The sequence below is a fragment of the Mus caroli genome, chromosome 18 (assembly GCF_900094665.2).
Source record: "Mus caroli chromosome 18, CAROLI_EIJ_v1.1, whole genome shotgun sequence".
NCBI classification, from domain to species: Eukaryota; Metazoa; Chordata; class Mammalia; order Rodentia; family Muridae; genus Mus; species Mus caroli.
Window position 1 is genome coordinate 76,777,697 of NC_034587.1, and position 21,087 is coordinate 76,798,783.

A 21,087-nucleotide genomic window follows, 5' to 3' on the forward strand; every position below is an offset into this window, starting at 1 on the left:
GTAGCAATGACCTTACCACATGGAGCCCCAGTTTAGTGTGGGATCAGCACAGTTCGGCCCTGTTAGTGCAGCAGGTGTTAAGTCAGCATGCACACACACCGAAACAGTCTCCCTCTGAAAAGCCGCATGGAGCAGGCCAGCCTTACAAAGAGGACAGAATTGTCCTGATGGTAGTCAATGGTAGTCAAATGTCACTGCTGTCCTTTCATAGCTCTTGGTGCAGCGTCCTTTGAGTCCCAGATGACAGTGTCCCCTTACAGAGGGGCAGAATTGTATTTTATTTTGCTTTCATCTTAAGTTTGACTTTCTTTGCAGTTCCAAGGACAGCACAGTCCACTGTAAATAATTTGGAGAATATAGTACAGATTTAAAGAGAATTCTGGACCTGCCATAGCTCAGGTATAAGCCTTGCTGTCCCCTCTGTGGTAGCATTACCTCACCTTCCAGTCTCCAGCCACAGTAAAGGATGAGTTTGGGGGACATTTATGACTTCGTAGGAGGAAAATGTGGGTTCTGCATCCCAGGCCAGAGAGTGGGGAGGGATAAGGTCAGGTAGGTGCCACCTGTGTGCTGATCACTGGGCTTGGAGAGGCAGGGCTGAGTGGGCTGATGATTGGACACCAGGCCCAGAGGAAAATGATGGCAGAGCATCCCCCTTCCCCTACAGTGGGGTCATTCGAACAGGGAAGATGCAGACTCCTGTGAGAAAGAAAGCAGGAGAGGCAGAGACAAGCCAGAGGCTGGTGTCGGCACTGCCCACCGCTTCCAGGTTTCAGACGACAGAGAATTTCGCAAACTGCAGGTCGCAACCCATTAGCCAGTTGTGAAATCAAATTAATGAGTCGTAGTTAGAAGTTTAAAGTCACGGGGTGGGATGGAACAGAACCATCTCTTTCTGTCATAACAGGACTACCGATTTCCATCAGGAATCGCTCATCAGAGGGTGTTGTTTATGGAGTTTGTTTCACTTCTGCATGTATGTGCTGGTCGGGCTGGACTTGGCTAAAAAAAGGGTTGGAAAGCCACCGTGTAGGGAAAGGAGGGACTCAAAGGTGTGTGTGTGTGTGTGTGTGGCAGAAGCTGGTATTATCTGGGGTGAAAAGATGAGAAGGGGGGAGGGGAAGGCCAAGAGTATGGCTGGGCTCTGGCAGCCCCCAGGGTCTTGCCAACCCCGGTGGTGGAGATGGTAGTCAAATGTCACTGCTGTCCTTTCATAGCTCTTGCTGCAGCGTCCTTTGAGTCCCAGATGGCAGTGTCAAAAAAAAAACAATAAAATAAGTTCCTTCAAAAATAAAAAGTCAGGCAGGTTAGAGAGGCAAGAAGATGAGCCCAGCCTGCTGCTAGGACCATCTGAGGCGGCTCTTAACTTCCTCCCGTGTCCCCTTAGCTGGTTGTGCCCATGAGATGCTGTGCTAACAGTGTGGGTGAAGCCAGTGAGTCGCCTTGATGAGATCTGAGAAGATTTCCCCTTCCTTCTGTCTCCAATGGATAAGCCACTGCAAACTCAGAAACAGGCAGACGGCTTCTGCATCTGCCCTGGCCGGTGCTCAGATCAGCTGTTGTATAACATGAGCAGGAGGACGCTCTCCCAGACCACACGGTGGGACAATCTGTGCTCAGAGAGAAGAGTCAAGTAAATGGGAGTCGCGGAAACTTGCTTCCAGAATATTTTCAGGGTAAAGCAGACTCACAAGGCAGGGGCATTACTGTCGGCCTGAGTTTCCTGGGGCTCAGTCAAAGCTGTGTCTTTGTGCAAAGATTTTGTAAATAAAGCTGGCTGGCTGGATATAAACTTTTTTTCTGAAGTAATCGTCTATTTTGAAGGAAAGGGCTGAATTTTCACAAACATTCTCAGGTAGATTAAAATAAGACCCAGGGGGCCTGCTTTGAGACTTTCCCCCCCTCTATGATGAAAAATATCTCTGACAGACAGTTCCTGGAAGGAGGCAGGAGACGGGTGTGTGTGGCATCAGGGACCCTCCTAAGAGATGATGCAGCATGGTGGGGCTCGCTGCTGGGGGTAGAGCAGATGGTATGAATGCAAGCACGGCTGTGAGTTACAACAGATATCAGGACACTGTGAGGGACACTGGCTGGCCAGGATGTTTGAGACTGAGACCTCCAGGTCTCTGAACTCCCACCCTGCTGATTTCCAGCTCCCGGAGTGATGACAGAGACGGCGAGGAACGAACATGTCTTCCAGGCCTGATTACTTGGCTTGATGGGAGGGACCCTCACCTACCTGCCCGATTGATCTCCTCAGGCACATCCTGTCTCGTTTCTCATACGCTGTCTCCTTCGTGTTGATTGAAGAAAATCCTACACGTATTCTATTCACAAATGTGACAAACATGTTGGCTGGCATTCGTCTCTGAAAAAAAATGAGCATATTTAAAGTAAACATGAAAATTCTGTCTCCCTGTACAAATCTAATAATGATGTATATATGTGTTCATATTTGTATACACATATGTGAACATGCGTGTCTGTGTGTGTTTATGTGTGTCTGTGTGCCTCTATGTCTCTGTGTTTCTGTGTGTGTGTGTGTGTGTGTGTGTGTGTGTGAGAGAGAGAGAGAGAGAGAGGAAGAGAAAGAGAGAGAGAGGTAAGAAGATAACATCAGGTATGTTTTTCAACTACTCTTCACCTTAGTGTTTAAAATGAAATCTGCTTTATTACATTAAATAATTAATATACTCAAAGATATAAGCAGCATTTTCTTCCAGATGTTTCGATCATTTACAGTAAGCATAGAACCAAAACCATAGTGTCCAGATGCATACTTTCAGTGCTTGGTAGGTTGGGTGCGTTGCTCTTTCTCTTGTGTTTATAATTTGTGAATTTTAAAGACCCACTTCAAGAGTCACGCCAAGCTTAGGCAAAGAGGCTCCATTAAGTCTCCACTGTACAGCAGGCGGGCCAGCTACTAAGCAAAGCATGTTGTCTGCACAGACCCAAATCCTCGGAGTCTCTCGAGGCTATGGGAAGGAACCAGTCATCTTGGGTGATACAAACATCAGAGGCACCCAAAAGAAGCCTAGAGGAAGATGTTAGTCTTTGTAAACAGCAGTTGGTTGTGAAGTTACCTCAGGTGCATCTTTTAAACCAGTGCACGAAAAAGAGAGAAAAAGACCCAAGTCTCTCCTTACCACTTAAACAGCATATCTTAATTAACTGCAAAATGTTTTCCAAATCTTTGAGAATATATGTTCAAAGCTTAGTGATCCCTGGCAGAAAAAAACAAAACCAAAAACTAAGCTGTCACCATTTTGATAAAAAATGATCCCAACAGGTGTAATGTCCCATGTGGTAGAAAGATGGGGCCTTCAGTGATAACCAGGAAGTTAGGGATAGGCATTGTGTCCGGTTTCAGCCAAGCGCTCCTGAGCCAGGCCTGCGTGAGTAATGATACCTCAGCTTAGTTTCTCTGTAGTGTTGCTCCCTTCAGAGGTGGGTCCAGTCTTTTCCCCCAACCCCTCAATGATGGTCGGCAGATGTGCACATCTGTTTTGAGATGTTTGGCTGATTCCACCTCCCTGGCTGCAGTCTAAGTTGGAGACACAGTCACTCAGCAGCTGACTGTGTTGGGAAGACCCATGCTAGAGGAAGGTGAGGAGTCACGTTTTGTGGTGTCAAGGGAAATAGTGGCTGAGATGCTAACAGGGGGGTTCACAGTCAAGTTCAGCTTGTAAGATAGCTCCACAGGTGGCTGGCATACGGGGCACAGTTGAGCTGCAACAAGGCCCAGTCCAAGGCTGGAGCTGGTGGCCCCTATGTCCCTGCAACTGTCTTCCACCTTATGTTTTTGAAATAGGGTCCCACTGGTCCTAGAGATGGCTGATTGAGCTGGAGGCACTGGGTTGTAAGCCCCAGGGATCCTATTGTAACCCATTCTCTCTCAGTTCTGGGATTGCAGTTATATACTGTCACACCTTGGCTTTTTGTGGGGGTGATGGGGCCTGAACTTACGGTGTCATGTTTGAATAAGCACTTTATTGATTGAGCCATGTCTCCAGCCCATTCCAACAATGATTTCCTGACCTGAAATCTCATCTCTCATTCTTGGAGCACAGGCCGAGTGGGTTACCACAGCAGCAGGGGGAGCAGAACTCGGGTGTGAGCCCCAAGATGATCTGGGAGGAAAAGAGATCTCAGGGGACACGAGTGACCTACATGACCCTGAGGACAGCTTTGAGACAATCAGCTTTGGGAGACAGGGTAGTGAGTCAGATGGCTTTGGGGTGAACTGAAAAAGACAGGGCAGTGACTTAAATTCAACTGAGAAATTTCCTTCCTGTGATGGCTCGCTTTATGTCAACATGACACAGGCTGTTATCACTGGGAGGAAGGAGCCTCGACTAAGAAGATGTCTCTGTAAGACTGTGCTCTAGGCAAGGGCACAGGATTAGAGGCTCTCAACCTTCCTAATGTCTCAACCCTTTGACACAGTTCCTCATGTTGTGGTGACCCCGGGGCCATTAAAATTGTTTTCATTGCTACTTCAAAACTGCAATTTTGCTACTGTTATAAATCATAACATAAATTTCTGTGTTTTCTGATGGTCTCAGGTGACCCCCGTGAAGGGCTTGTTTGACTCCCAAAGGGGTTGTGAACCACAGGCTGGAAGTCACTGCTATAGAGCATTTTCCTAATTCGTAATTATGGGGAAGTGTCCAGGTCATTGTAGGTAGGCCTGCCCCTGGGCTGGTGGTCCTGGGTTCTATGAGAAAGAAAGCTGAGCAAGCCATGAAGACCAAACCAGTAAGCAACCTCATGACCTTGTTATCAGCTCCTGTCTCCAGGTTCCAGCCCTTTTGAATTCCAGTCTCAACTTCCTTCGATGATGGACAGTGTTGTGGAAGTGTAAGCCGAATGATCCCTTTCCTCTTCGAGTTGCATTGGTCATGGTGTTTCATCACAGCCACGACAACCTTAACTAAGACACTTGCTGTCAGCCAAAGCAGCTCTAAGCGTAAGGAGACTATGTGGTGAGTTAAGACACAATGTTCTTGAAATTGCAAGTGCGGGCGGTGAGCATGCCTTTGGGAGACGGGTATGGTAGCTGTTGTGTGGCCGAGCTTAGTTGCCTGGTACCTTCTCAGTGGGTCTAGATCCCAAAGTCCCATCTTCCATTTGCCTGCCTCCACCAATGGGCCTCTTCCCATGCTTCCACCACAGATCCGAGCACCTTGGCTCACCGTCATGCCTGGTGGGACATGGTTTCCAGTCTCCTCATCACTGTGGCACAGCTTCTGGGTGGGTAATGGTCACCAGTAAGTCCTGGTTGTCACATTTCTGTGAGTCTGTCTGACAAACACTGCTTTCACTGCACGATCTCATTCCAGAGCCAAACACTAGTGGGAAAACACTAAGCACTGGGGCATCACTATGAGTCCCTGCAGCTTGGCAAATGATGTTATTTCCTGCTCTTTTGGACACAAAAGCATGAAGCAGCTGGGGACCCTGGTGTGAGAATTTTTTGCTCCACAGACTAATTCCCAAGCTGTTATGTCTTGCTGCAGTATTCAGCCATTCCACACAAGCAAGGCACCAGTGTCCCCTCTACTTTCTCCTTCATATATAAACCAGTGACAATGATGGCTGCATCTGTGGGGTCACCAGAAAAGAACAGAGCTTCCATGGTACACAACGCTCTCAGATTCTCACCACATTCAGGCCTGAAACGTTGCCAGAAGCAGCTATCTGAGCTACCACCTTAGGCCACTTAGGCCACGACTTCCACTCACCACAGTGAACTGGGAACGGGGTAAGCTGTGTCTGTTTCTGCAGGTTTGGGCAAGGTGAGAGGCCACGATGAGCTCCCAACACAGGCTGGGTTCTAATTCTGCTGCCCTGCTTGGCAGGCTGGGAGGCTGTCTGCCTGTCACTGGCCTCGAAGGCAGACAGTCAAGTGTGATGTGGTGGGCCCTTCCCTCTCCCACCCTCACTGTGGCAGAGAGAGAGAGAGAGAGAGAGAGAGAGAGAGAGAGAGAGAGAGAGAGGTGTTTGCAACTCCTTTGGTGGAATCACTCCTCGAGTCTCATCTTAAAATAGATCCTTAATTTCACAGATAATTAGGAACGTCTGTGGAGCTCCATCAGCCCCCACCCAGCGCCTTACACCCAGGAGCAGGAGGCTTTCTGGTAATCTCCGCCCAGTGTCACAGGCACAGCCTGATGTCTCCCATGGGCAGAAGCACTGAGCTCCTGGGCCCTGTTGAGCCAAGTACTGTGGTGCAGCAAAGAGGAGCTGGCCTGGCTCCCCACTCCGCCTTCTCCAGCAGCCCAACCATTACTGTCATTCTTCAGGCTGGCGCACAGCTGACCATATTCCCTAAGCATCCCCTAACAGTGCTATTTCATGTCCCTTTCTATCCATGTCTTTAAGTTGTCTACATGTAAAAGAGGGTATGCTGCGGGGCGGGGGGGGGGGGGGGGAGTAGGAAGTGTCTAAGAGTATAGATCATAGCTCAGCAGTGGGGTTAGAAGCTGAGCTCAGCAGGCTGTGGGAGGTATGGGCACAGTAGGGTATGGTCAGGGTATGATGAAGTCAGTGAGAGATGGGGTCAGAGTTGGGTGGGGTCAGGTATACGCACAGGGAGGTAGGGTCATTTCGATATTGCTACAATGATCAGACAGATCACCAATAGGTGTCTGTGGAGGGGACAACTGTGGTGGATGGCATGGGTCCTGAAGTAGGCTGGAGGTCACGCTACCCTGTCAGATGTCACGGGATGAACTGGAATGGTGGCTCTTGGGGATGGGCATGGTCATGGTGGAGAGAGAGACAGACCAACTTACAGCACTGCCCCTGTTAACTAGATGCCCTCTGACCTTAGGCACAATCCTGTTCCTTTCAGACTACACAAACCTCTGTCTCTCTCATGGTTCTTGTTCATCTTGTGTTGCTATAATAAAATGTTTTGGACATGATAGGCACGTGTAGCCTTTTGTTTTGGAGGTCCAAGTATGGCAGAAGTTGGGTCCCTGGGAAGACTTTGTGTTGTGCTATGGGGGAGAGGGGAGCACGTGAGAGGGAGAGATATCACGTGGCAAAGGGGTGGTATCCAGGGAGCAGGTAGGGGCTGGACTCACTCACAGCAAAACATTCTTGTGAGGCTTCACCCACTTCATAGATTAAACCAACCTTCTCTGTGGTCTTGAGTCCAAGGACTCATACTTAAGGCTCCAAGCCTGGTCATGGCTACTCCCCTGTGTTGGTGCCCACAGAACCATAGAATGTGATGTGACCTGGGAGAGCACTGGGGCCAGAAGACAAGGACAAGACAAGGACTAGACCTGGGCTGCACGTGTTTGCCATGGCGTGTAGGCAGCTAAAAGGCATGTTTGTTTATTTAGGGTAAAGACTTATTCTATCCAGCTTGCTGCCTGTTCTTACTTCCCATGTGGGGTCGTCCCAGCAGTCTCCTTGGCTGGGAGACATGAGGGGACATAGAGCACACCAGCCCCGATATGGCTCCGTGGTGTCTTTGAGGGAAGGTGGCCTTAGAGCTATGTGTACAGCTCATCACTGCTTCCTGATAAGTCCAGGTTAAGTCTTCTCTTCCCAGTTCTTTGTGAAAATGCAGGCAAGACCTCCTAGACTGCCAGGGGCCTCCTGTAGGATCCAGCTTATGTTCCAGAGCACAGCTGCCCATGTCCTTATAAGCCACACTACTCACTCCCTTGACACTCAGTCAGCATCTCCCTCCATGCCTAGCATCTCGGCATGTGTGTTTATGGACCAGATAACCCATTGCCTCAGTTCTCTTGAGAAGAAAGAAAAAAGATGGAACGTGATAAAAGCCTGAGGTGAAAGAGTAGAAAGTTCGGTGGAACACTATGAACGCTCAAGAGACACATCTAGGGTGTAAAGTCTGGCAGAGAACTAAACCCTTCCGAACGGTAAACTCTGTGGGAAGGGACATGAGGATCCCCAGGGGTCAGCTGTGGGCAACAAACCCCGTGGAGCCCAGAGCCTGGCCTTTGAGGACAGCAGCAAGATTCACCTCTCAGGCCAGTGGAAACCGAGTGGCTAGGCCCCAGGAAACTGCCTGCCTGCTCAGTAGATAGCAGTTGCTGCTGAGATGCTGAAGCTGTGTGAAGACGGTGGCGCCGGAGGTGGTGCTCAGTGCCTCGCTGCCCAACACATGAGAAAAAGTTCAAAGGCTACCATAGCAAATTAACAGCAAGAGTGTGTGTCCCCTATAGGAATGGGTGGAGTTTCCTCCAAAAAGAGGGATCCATGATTAAGGAGAGGATCCTATGAAGATGACTTCACTTGCAGGAGAAATACTGGAAGGGTCTGTGTAAAGGGTCTCAGGGACTCAGAGGTAGCCTCTGAGGCTGCACAGTGTGGTGCTGAGCAGGACCAGGCCTGGCTGTGGCTGTGGCTGTGGTGTTGTGAGGGTCCGGCAGCATCTGGGGATGGGTCTCATCTTTGTCCACTACAGCTTCCAGCCCCACCGCTGCTTTTACCGTTGATGTCTGAGTGGCAGGTGTCAGTACCAGGAACTCCCACCCCATCCTCCCGTACATTACTCGCGTCAGAAAGGGTAGACAACGGTCCCAGTACCCAGAGGTCATAAGTGCTACAAGATAATCTGGCCCAGTGAGGAACATGGAGCCAAGGGCAAAGCTCTTCACGGAGAGAGCAGCTCTCAGACTTACCTATGAACAAAAGAAGTGATGGAGTAAGGGTGTCCCGGAAAATGACTCCCAGTGTCTTCCTGCAAGTTGACAGTGCCATGTCTCCCTCTAGGAAGTGGGGTTTAGGGAAATGCTGGTATGGCACCTCAGAATCATTGTTCCCTTGGTCAGAACTGCAGAAGCCCAGCAAGATGCCAAGGTCTGAAGCCAGCAGCATGGTGGCTGCTAGCACCAGGTGAGGGAGGCCGGGAGCAAGCTGGGTGATGACGTAGGAGCACTCAGAGTTTGAGCCGCCCGCCAAGCCATGCGGGATTCCTTGCCTACAGACTGAGGTGAGGCTGCTGGCCATGTCTGGTGCTCAGTTTGGGGTAATGCAGTGGCGACAGCTCACATGTGTGGGTGGCCTGCTTCCAGAGCCACACCCAGACACCAGCCTTGACCACATGCTCAGTGAAGACACCGGTAACTGAGAAGCAAGCTTTTGTGTGACCGCTTTTGTCTGTCTACTCTCTCCAGGGACAGGAGACATAGACATTATAAAAGAAAGGTCTCTTCCAACAAAATGTAAACGAAAAAAAAATGGTTTTCACACAACTGTGAGTTGATCAGAAAACATGCTAACACTTAACAGCATGCCTTTGGAATGCCATTCGAACCAAGGCCATGGTTTACTTCTTACTGTACTTCTGGATGCTCAAATACTTTCAGTCAACATTTTAGGAAGAGCCAAGGCATGGATGCATCTTTATTCCACATATGAGACAGTCTCTACACTTGTGAGAAGTCTCTTTACCTTTGGCGTGAAGGCCTGGGGTCTGGCTGGGTTTAGAAGGCACTGGATGTGAGCAGCCCTGAACTTTTCCATGGCCAAGAGCAAAGAGAAGGTGACGCCTCTGCCCAGCAAGACAGTGGCCACTCAGGCTCCTCAGCTAAGGGCAGGTTTAGCCCAGGAAGCACATACAGTGTAGCAGGAAACGTTAACATCTAAAGTCCCTACCCATCATGTCTGGGGCCACACCACCGGCTCATGCTAAAACAGGCCTGTAGGGGGTGCACCTGGGGCTCCCCACTCACCTCCTATACTTTCAGCTTCTAGGAGGTAATTTTTAACTATCCTGACTCCTGGACCAGCCCTTTGTGATCAGCCACTTTTGTCACTAACTGTGTTCCTAGCTACTTCTCTGCAGAGTCACAGGCTCCTCAGTCACTTCCTCAGTCACTTAAGGTTCTAAAATCTTTGAGGGGTCCACCATAGCTCTAGCCTTTGGCCTCACTTGAGCCCTCCTATCAGCCACAAGGCCCCTCCTAAGCTGTGGACTAAGCAGGACAGTAAGTTGGCTTTATTTCTTTCTCTTTTGGCAACAAAACCAATAAAAGGATGGAGGAGAGAAGGAAGAGGAAGAAGAGAAAGAGGAGGAGGAGGAAGAGGAGGAAGAAGAAGAGGAGGAGGAGGAGGAGATGATGACCAACTGCCCTACAATGGTCATGCCAGAAACCATGGTGACTGAATGAGATTCCATTGTGAAGCTGCCCCAAGTGTAAAAGTGTCCCTCAAAACCCCAGCAGTGACAGCAGGGGTTAAATTCAGGGTCTGCTTTCATGGACCCATGTCAACTTCTAAAAAGTGCTTTCCACCCACTGCTTAGCATTTAGTAAGACAAACAAGGTAAAGTGCGGCTGAAACACCATTTTAATACCCCCAGGTAGCCTGAAGGAATTCCACAGAGGATTCAGTTAGCTGTTTCTGTTGTGTTTATGGCGGGTGGCTTGTGTAGAGATTTCTCCGACATTTTAGCCCTTGCATGGGGGAGCTGCTGAGGTCAGTCCAGTCATCTTGTTTTTGCAAAGTGCCTGGATAAAGTTCTATGTGGCCACACATCCCTTCTGGATCTAGGTCAGCATCTTCCCAAGTTCCTAAGCCAAACAGTAGATGCCTGAGTCTGATTAGCCACCGTTGAGGAAGGAGCAGCCTTGATGTGTTTTCAACCCCAAGCCTCAGTGGAGATGCTCTTGCCTGTAAGTCCCAACTTTATCATTAATCCGCAGGTGACTGGTACTCTAAGTTAGAATAAGGACATTGATGGAATCTGGAGACTCGTCCATTTGAGTCAGGGGACGATGGTCTCTGGAAACCCCTGGAGCAGCACCCACTAACTCTAGGTGAGGAGATGTGATTTTAGCCTGGCAACATGTCATGTCCCCTGAGCCCTTGCTCCTGTCAATGTGAAGAAGTTCATGACCAGACTCCTCAGCCCACGAGCATCAGGCAGAGTGACATCTTACCTAGCATCTTCCATGTTACCATCCAGAGGACCAGTGGTGGCTCCCAAGGTGCTCAGGAGCATCCAGGCTCTGTGGGGAGCGTCACCACTGCCCATCAGAGGCGTTCTCGTGACTAAGGCGTGGTCTGGAAAGCCTGCCTGCTGTGGTCAGAGGAGCTTGGCTCCATGCTTTTAGAGTCTGGCTGACCCCTAGAGAGCCACACGCACGTGGACATGGCCGGATGCTCCTAGTTTTGAGTAGAGTGCGATGCTGAAGGGACAGAGAGCAATGGAAGGTGTGGACTCTTCTAGTAAAAACTGGTGAGAATGAAGTGTCACCATCAGGGCAGGACACCTAGCTCACCAGAGTTGGCTGGGCTCCCTTGTCACAGCAGGTGCTCATCTGTGAATGGGCTATCACCTGCCATCTTTTTTTTTTCCCCAAAGCTGTTACTGATACACATCCACACACCCACTTTATTCCTCTACTTATCCATCCAATGCTTAATAGTTCTGGGCTGGCTGTTTTCCTAGACACACTACCTTTAACACAGAAGGCCAGGATCGGTTTGATCCACTGGGATTTTGGGCCTCCTGGAAATCTGGATCAGGCCAGGCTGGCCCTGGGAGGCTTGGCTTTCTCATGACTGGGCGGGGTAACACGTAGGTGAGTCAGAAGTGGTCTCATGTGAATCACCTGAACCACGCCCAGGGATGGCGCTGGTCTCTGTAGCTGAAGGTGTCTCCCTAGGTGTGATCCGTTGAAACTCGGCCCCACCAAGCATAGGCGTGAGGTTTGGCACCGGTTTGCCCAATTTTCAGCTCCTAAGACAAAAGACTCAATGGCCCTTGGCAATATTTACAGTCTCCGGCATCTCTCCATTCCCAGGGTGTGGCTGGGATTCAGGCACAGTGGCTCCCTCTGGTAGGCTTGAGACAGTCTCCAGAGCAGCTGGTGCCTGGAGTGCTCTGCCTGATCTCCACAGAGTCTCCTGATTACCCTGACCCTGTGTCTTCCACCCTGAAGAACTAAACCCTTGTTAGTACAGGGAGGGAGACTCCCACATATCTACTCCAGACCTAGAATCCAGGGAGACAGGCACTTCATTCTCTACCGAGCAGAGATGGCTGGTAGGGCCTCCTGCCCTGTAAGCTGATGTACTTCCCACATGGGAGACCCAGGTGGTCAGGACCTATGGCTGTTGAACCTCACTTCGCAGGGCAATCAGTTAGAAGATGAACTTGAATTTCATAGCCCTGCCGAGGAAGTAACACGGGGGAGAAAGTGACCCTTTAGTTATAGGCTGGATCTCATGAGACCTGTCCAGCTCTAGTAATGAATTCAGAATTCCTTCTGTCCCTGCCACTGCAGGTGACACCATAGGGCCACGGTTCCAACAAACCCCAGCTCTGTGTGTGTCAGTTCTGATCCAGGTCAGGGCAAAACTCTATGGGTACTCCAGAGTCAGGTAATTTGTGAATCAGCCAGTGACAGGAAACTCAGCCAGCTTCCCTCTCTGCCATTCTGTAGAGAAGTTACAATAATTGATGTCTCTTGAATTAAGTGAGGACTATTTAGTGTGCATGTATGTGCATGTGTGGTAGACAGAGGGCAACCTTGGTTCTTTTTTTTTTTTGGTTTTCCGAGACAGGGTTTCTCTGTATAGCCCTGGCTTTCCTGGAGCTCACTTTGTAGACCAGGCTGGCCTCGGAACTCAGAAATCCGCCTGCCTCTGCCTCCCGAGTGCTGGGATTAAAGGCGTGCGCCACCACGCCCGGCTGGCAACCTTGGTTCTTGTTCCTTGGGTGTCCACCACTTTGTTTTATGAGACAGGATTCTCCACATGTCCCAAAGCTTGCTGATTCGGCTGGGCTGGCTAACCAGCCTCCCAGAGCTCTGCCTGTCTCTGCCTCCCCAGTGCTGCTAGATTGCAGGCTCACACCACCACACTTGGCTGCTTTCTTTAGTCAATTCTGAGGAAGGAACTTGGGTCCGCATGTTCATGTGAGAAGCAGGGAACTGAGTGCTCCAATGAGGATTGTTTTTTTTAAGAGAGATCAATCTATAGATGAACTTGTATTTGATTTTCTACATAGATGGGACTTGGGAGATGGCTCAGTGGGCAAAGCACTCGTCACACAAATGTGAGAGGCAGAACGCACGTAAAGTCAGACCAAGCGAATCGCTGTGACGTTAGTCCTTCTGCAGTGAGGTGCTGTTCCAGACATGGGAGAACCCGGGAAGGCTTGGGATCCAGCTTGCCTGGGATGCACAGAGACAAACAAGAGGCACTGGCTTTAAGCAGAGGAAGAAGAGCACAAATACCTGAGATTTTCCTGTACGGTGACACATACCCACACATACCCCTAGCCACACATAACCACACACCCCTAGCCACACATACCCACACACTCCGACCCACACATATTCGCTGTGCACACATAGCCTAAAACAAAGTCTAAGTCAGTTCCCTCTGAATTAGTACGTCATTAAAAAGAATACAAACGTTTTCTATCTTGAGGTCAAGAAGGTGAGGGAGGGAGGAAGTAGGTGGGCAGGAGTGGGTAACTGAGGCCGCAAGGCTGCAGACTGTCAGTGGCAGAGGCTACTGCATGCATGCTTTCAACATTGAGGAAGTTGCAGAGGATGGTGGTCCAGGGTCTAGAGAGAGTCAGCTGGAAGGTGGGAGCACAGCAGCTCAGGACTTCTGATCACTGGTCACTGACGTATCAGTAAGAGGTGAAGAGGACGCACTTTGCCTCAGAGTCCTGAGAGCATAGCGATCCAGAGGCCCGCAGGTTAGGCAGGCTGTGAGGGTGCCAGGGTCGACATGTACACTTCGCAACACCAACCAAATCATACTGGAGCCTAGTTCTAGATAATCAGGGCCCAAGCCACATGCTCTGGCGCAGTTAGGTTCCCCAAAGGCATGTGAAGGCATGGTCTGAGACCCAGCCCAGCCTTGATGCTCAGGGCTCAGACTCCCCAGGAGCAGTGAGATCCATAGCTGCATGAGGGTCACTCCTTCCTGGATTCTGCAGTGTCCTCCACTCCCTGCCCTGTGGACCGTTCCTTTCATCCAGCCTGTGCACCACTGTGGAGGGTCACCTCAGGCATCCATTTCCCGGGTCCTGCTGAGTGCCCATCACAGAATCGGAACAGGCGACTCAATCGAAACTCCCCAGTGCCCACGCCTCGTTGGGACATTTTTTGTGCTTATTTCCCTTTACTCTGACACCATTGCCTGCTCACCTCTGCCCCCATCCCCACCTCCCCAGGCAAATCAACACAAGAACTCAAAGCTCCGTGGAGCTCCTTAGATATGATGTGCGGTTTGCTCAGCAGCCTCTCACGTAGCCTGCTCCTAAAGGAGGCTCAGTGGAGATCTAGCCACCAGGCTGCAGCTCCTACGCTGTTTGAAGGTGGAGGGGGGACAGGAAGGAGCTATTCTCTAATCCACTGAGAACATGGTGACATCATAGCCAGTAAAAGCGAGGCTAAGACTAGCTCTGTCCTTCTCACCTCTTCCTAGTCCAACAGGCGGGACCACCATTTGGTGAGATAGGCTCAGATCAAGCGAGAGCTCAGAGCATCGGAAACATCACAGAAGGGCCACCCTTGGGGCAAGCTTGCCTTTCTGCCACAGTAAACGGTAAACGTCACTCAAGAACACAGCTGAGAAATGCTGAGTGTGCAGGACAGGAGCTCTGTGTGGACTGCTCTTGGTACTTTTGTCTTCAGCGATTTTTAATTCTGAAGCAACCATTCTGCTTAAAAGAAAGAGGGCAGGAGAGGGAAGCCTTCCAAGGAAGGGATATGGCCACTTTCCTACCCAGGCCAGGCTCTTTCACTATGGAACAGAACAAGAAGCTGGCTGGCTGCCTAGGTGTACTTTGGAGATACCTGGTGAGCCTGCTCAGTTGGATTCTGAGTGGCATCTGCGGCTGGGTCTCTGGTTTGCTGTGGCCTGCCAACTGGTCCCAGATATGGGTCTCTCAGTGTGCCACTAGAGACGCTGTTGGAGGTCATATTCAACCCTTACACAGAGACCTTAGGAGAAGCTAATTCTGCACACACATGGCCGCCAGCCCCTGAGGATCCCTGTGATCTCTGATCACAGAGGCTCACAGTTGCCATGGAGACCCAAGAGAGCCAGGACACCACGTCTAGTCTGCATATAGATGGGGTCTGAAGGAGGAAATGCTCCCTTCTTCCAAGGAAGGTTAGCACCTTCTGTTCAGGATCTCAGTAGACTGGCTGGGGCCACCACTCCGCCGAGGGCTGTCTGCCTGTGCTCAGTCTGCTGCTCAGATGTCGATGTCTTCTAGACATCCTCACAGACACACCCAGAATAATAATTTGGCATCAAAGGAGTACAAATCATTGTATATATTTAAGAAGTACAGACTGATGCTGGTTCCTTGGCACACTTCCTTCCGAGAATGGCTGAAGCCAGGTAGCTACCACAGTCAGTAGCTGGGTTCCAAGTTAGGGTTAGGGGGATGACTGGGGTGAGATGGGATGGGCAAGCCACCAAGACAGGGCCCTGAAAGGATGATTTTAGCGCTTACTAATATTCCTTGAAGCTGCACCAGCAGAGTGACAAGGGACTCCTAGGGACTCAGCATTGCTTTGCAGGGGCAGGAAGTGGACAGTGCATTTCTGCCGAGCTCTGCGATTCCCTGGAGAAGCAGCAAGCATCTAGTCATGGAGGCTGATGGGGACCACATCCGGGACAGGCACTGCTCCATTTGCAGCAAAGGTGGTGATGTCAGCCTCTTTCTCCTCAAAGACAACTTCTGGCAGATCCCCTCCCTTGTTGGGACTCACTTTCCCCAGCTCTGATGGCAGGCACTGGGATGGGCTAGCTCCAGGCATGGCTTCGGGAGGTGCGGAGCAACTTGACATTGGTATGTTACAGCTCTATCAACATGGCCTCATGTGAGTCCTCCCTGGACATGTTTTTCATGTTAGAGAAGCAAAGAAGCAACAGTGGACTTGGAATAAGACTGCTTCAGTACCTGGAGGGAACTTTATGGCTGTCCCTTTCTGAGTGCTGGGGACAGTGGGCAGTGGCTGCCTCAGGCTTCCCAGTGAAGAGAAGGAGCAGTGTGAACCTTGTCTGAGACGGGACAGTCATTTTCTTTTCAATTCTTAAACTGTTGTCACCACACTTGGGTTCAGGGAAGTCCTGGAAACAGAACAATGTTTTCAGTGTAAACACTGGACTCTCAGGACACCAATTTTCTAGGCTCATATTCGAGACTAAAGTGGGATTTGGCCCCAGGAGGTCGACAGCACAGAACACATCTCAGCACAAGCCTTGGCAGCCAGCGAGGGTAATGTTTGCTTTGCAAACCACAAGTTTAGTACTTAGAAAAAAAATATATTGCTCACCCACCAAGAATAAAAGACTGGAAACAACACACCCTTGTTTCACGAACAAAGCGTGTCCTGAGGTGAGCCAGCGCCTGGTTACATAGTGCCACCGAAGAGCCTGCTGCAGCCCAGTCTCTGCCCCGTGGGCCTCTGCAGCATGTGGCAGCCAGCACCGCCTCTCCACTCCCCCACCCCCATCTGTCAGCGGGCATGCTTTCATTAAGCCCCTCAATGCCTAGAAAAAAAATATAGTGCAGTATTTGGGTGTTTGCACTGCATGGAGCTCAGCCCTGGGGAAGGTGATTCAGCTGATGGAGGCTGGGCTCAGGTCGGGTAGTCAGTGACTTTGCAACAGGAGTGTCCGTCTTCTCTGAAGATGGGCAAGTGGCCAGAGAGGGGATGAAACAGGACGCAGGATCTACTGATGGAGTAGTCGAACAGGGCAGGCCAGCAACGTAGCTAAATGTTCTGTGTTATTCCCTAAAACACCATGAAACAGAAACTCCTCACGCTCCTCAGAGCCTGAGCAGTTGCGAAGACATAGTGTCTTCCTTGCCATGGAGTTTGCCCAGGTAAGGGTGTGGGCAAGAACTTATTTATCTTGTCTCTGTTTGGAGGTGCTTACCTCCAGAGATTCTGATGTTCTTCAGAGAAATGTTTGGGTGATCATAAGAAGAAGGGGGACTTGGGGCTCAGAGTGGGGTGTTGGGGGGAACCAGTGACACAGTTGTTTGCCCAGAGTAGGAAGAGACGTCCAAACTGAGTTGAACAAAAGTTTGGGTCCATGATCCTGTCCCTGAATTTTCCACCATAGACTCCTCAGTGAAAACGCATCTTTCATTAATGCATTTAGAATTGGGTTTCCTTTTAGGGTGATACCAAAAAAAAAAAGCTGGATATTAAAGCAATGAGGTATTTTATACACATCTAAACTTTGAAAAAAAACCCAAATGTTGCTAAGGACATGAGGAAACCAGACTCCTCATCGTGGGAGAGCAATTTCCATCCCTCATCAAGTGAAGGGCACACAACTGCCAACCCTCAGACTGTCTGCAACCAGAGGCGACAGTTACATCCCACACGAGGGAGGGACCCAAGAAGATGACAAAGCAAACAGGGTGAGGAATGCTGGTCAGCTGAGATAACAGGTGGGACATGGTGGCCTCACAGGTCTACGGGCAGGCAGGCCGGCAATGTTGATCACGTTGGAAGTGACAAGTGACATGGTACAGAAAGGACACACCTTGGAGTAGCAACCACCTTGAGAGAAGGAATGACCTCGGGGGTAAAACCCTCGCGGATGATGACCTCTGGTGAACCCAGAGATGAAGCTAAGGAGGTTTGCTTCCTTGTTCTGTATTCCCAGTGGTTTGAAGAGTGTCCATAAAATCCTGGTCCACGCAAGAGGGTCCCTGTCATAGGCGGATCCACGACAATGAGCAGCTCCAAATTAGTACTGGTCATCAATAACCATCGCCCTGAATGGCAAGCGCCCTCCGGAAAGCACTAATTGACACATGGGTATGTGGACTCCAGTGGGTGTGCCTGAGTATTTTACTAAATCCTGAACCTTGCTGCCTGATGTTTTGGCTTCACGAGCTGGCCAGAAAGCCTTGGGTCTGCCCGTCTCCACGGGAGTCACAGACATTCGCTGCACCCAGCTTTTGAAGTGAGTACTGATGGTTTCATTCAGGCCTTCAATCTTGCACAGCAAGCATGCACCTGCGGATTCATCTCCCCAGCCACAAAATGTAACACACACACACACACACACTGCACACACACACACTGCACACACACACACCACGTGTGTAGTTTAAGACTTTCCTTAGCTTCATGATTCCGCTTCCAAGCAGAGAAGGAAGGACCTTCAGGCTCACAGGGCTGGGCTCTTTTGGAATCAAAGACCCACTGACAAACACCCATTGCTCAAACACAAAGTTGAGAACCCACCTAGGACCAGGTCACCCTTTCAGGCACCTGGAAGGACTGGCCCAGGCTCCAGCTCCTACTGTGGTCCCTGGGGCCCCCTGGTCACAGCCTGTAAGTGTCTTCTCAAGTCAACATCTCCTGTCTCATCCACAGCCACTCTGAAGCCAGAGGCTCTCACTGGATTGCATCTCATTAGCTTTGTGCTCTAGCCCTTCCTCAGCATTCCCTCTCCCGACGGGGAGGGTCTTGCCCTGCAGGTCATCGCAGATTCCATTGAAAGATAATCCAGAAAGTTTTGGTTAACACATGATCAGGAAACAGACTATCTGGCTGAATGGAGTCTTACAAACTTGTGCCAGGAGTTGTTCCTCAAATGTGTTAGTTAACTCTGATCTCTGGCACAGTCCCTGAGCTGCCATCTTGGCACCCCAGAATGAACACAACCCCAAAGAAGGAGGAGGAATCCTGTGTGTTTGGCTTTGCAATCTCAGCAGTGCTCTTCCCGCAGCTGTGAGGTATAGCAAAAGCACCAGGGACTGACTATGCATTCTGGTGACGAGAGTGGGAGGAGGATGGCCCAGAGAGGCCCAGGGTCGTCCAGGCATGGGGTGGAACTGAAGATGTTCACCTTTCTTATGTATGGGAGCCCCTGATGTCCACCAGGGAAGCTTACAGCAGACATGGAGCGGCCCCTAGGGCTTGCCCCACAGATTCACCCTTTGCGCTGCTGCACCATAGAAATTCAGCGGCTCCTCTTTGTCTCCCAAGGATGGTCTTGAGGGACTTCCCATTGGAGACTCCTCAGTCCATGCAGCTGTTGGAGGCAGAGTCTCCTGTTGGTACTGAGACTGAACCTTGGAAAGATAGAAACACCTTCTCTTCTTAAAGGCAGAGAGGGGTACAGTTTGGGCCATAGCTAAGAGAAAAGGAATTAGGCAGGGAATGGCTTATGATGTACTACAGCTGGGCTTGAACTGGAGCCAGAAAATAGTCACAGCAGGGGGTGGGGGAGGGTGACAGGGGGCCTGTTGTCTTGTCCCCACATCCATCTGGGTGGGAATCTCTGGGGGCAGATAGGCACAGTCAACTAAGGAGCCAGGGTCATTCCTCCCACCTTCTCAGGCCCTGGGGAGCTTCTCTGCCCTAATCCAGTCCTTTCTGACCTCTTCCCTGGTCAGGGTTGGCAGAGCTCAGCCAATTTCTGCACGTGGAAGTCCCTCGGGAGAACTCTCACAGTGCCTGACTGAGCTACCCATCGTGAAACCCAACCAGCTTCAGGAAAGTGGGCATGGCGAGTGCCCAGAGCTGTCATTGTCCAGATGTGCCTTTGGCTCTGACAGTAGAATTGAACTACTCCAGCTTTAGTCTAGACCCAGTGTGAGGCAGGTACTGACACCCCAGGTTACACTGCCTTCTCAGGGGCTCACAGTAGTGTGACAAGTTCATCCTTTCACCCCCACACCTTATAAACAGCCCTCAGAGAAGTACTGTATCCTTGGTGAGGTAAGGGGGCACAGACGTAGCCAAAACACAAAGCCCAAAGACCCTGGTACATCACAGCCCCGACCCTGTCAGCAGGCTCAGCAACTCCAGTTTTGTTTAGTTTCCTTTCTTTATATCTCTTGAGAAAGGATCTCAGCAGATAGTCCTGGTTGGCCTAGAACTCACTACGTAAACTAGGTTGGTGTTAAACCTTCAGTAACCCTCCCACCTGTGCCTCCCAAGTGCTGGGATTATAGGCACATGCCACCATGTCTGTCTCCAGACTCTCTGTCCTGGCTGTGTAGAGTTAGAACTCTAACCCTTACAAAAAGTACCTTCTTAGTTATTGTAGGTACAGAAATGTGGTAACACCTCTGATACGACAGTACTTAAGATCTCCTATCTGGCAGCACACCCTGAAATTTGGGGTGCTACAGAATATGGGCCTTGATTCATTCTGCCCCTTTCCTTTCTCAGGGCTACCCATGCTGTCCCTGGTATCCTGTGTCCACATCAGTCAACTTTCCCAGAACGACACACCTTGATTGCTAGGGTTCTGCTATCCTGGTCTGACCCCAAAGATGCTACAGGCAGAGGCATCCAAAGTGGGATCCCAGACTTTGCTCTGGTTCCATTGAGTAACCAGGGAATCTGTGTCCAAGGGGAATACCAAGCCATGCATCACTAACAGCCTGGATGGCAGGGGTGTGCCTCTGTGCCTGATGAAAGGAATATGGCTGAAGGAAACAAGGGACTACCGTGACCAAGAATGAAACTTGGTCCTGACAGCTGTGCCTAACCGCACCGAGTGGGACTCAGATCTGCCAAGAAACTATAATCAGCTCATAGAACATACCAATCTATATTCAGCTAGAGAAAGAAAGTGCTTGGACCAGATCAGCTGCTCCAGGGGTCCCCTGTTTTTGCTAGGCTATCTCAAACTCTTGTTTAAGGGTTGACTGAATCTCAACATTAACTATCATGATGAGCTGCAAGAGCAGTGGAGGGGAGGGAGCATAGAAATGTGGACAACACAGTGAATGGAAGAATTGAGGGAAGGGTGGGTGGGTTGGTGGCTGATAGAAGAATGGATGGGGGGTTGGTGGGATGATAGAAGGATGGATGGGCAGGATGAGAGAAGGATAATGGATAGATGGATAGAAACATGGGTGAGTGGATGGAGGGATGGGTAGGTAGGTGGATGGCAGAGGAATGGCTGATGAATGGACAGATGGATGAAGGATGGAGAGGTGACTTGGTGGTGGGCAGCTGGAAGTAGGAATGGATAAACACATGATTGATAATAAGTGGAGGATATATGGATGTGTGGGCGAATGGCTAAAACGATGGGGTGGGGTTGGGTAGGTAAATGGATTGGTAAGTT

The 21,087-nt window shown here is 50.3% G+C and overlaps 1 long non-coding RNA gene across 1 annotated transcript in view; it reads right to left on the reverse strand.

Moving 5' to 3' along the window:
* Positions 1 to 261: 261 nt before the first annotated feature.
* LOC110284480 overlaps positions 262 to 21,087 on the reverse strand; it is a 33,535-nt gene continuing 12,709 nt past the window's right edge. Inside the window, exons 3-4 of the long non-coding RNA XR_002376953.1 lie at positions 2,243 to 2,371; positions 262 to 1,610 (exon numbers count right to left, since the gene is read on the reverse strand). This is a non-coding gene — a long non-coding RNA (uncharacterized LOC110284480). The remainder of the gene's footprint in view (positions 1,611 to 2,242; positions 2,372 to 21,087) is intronic.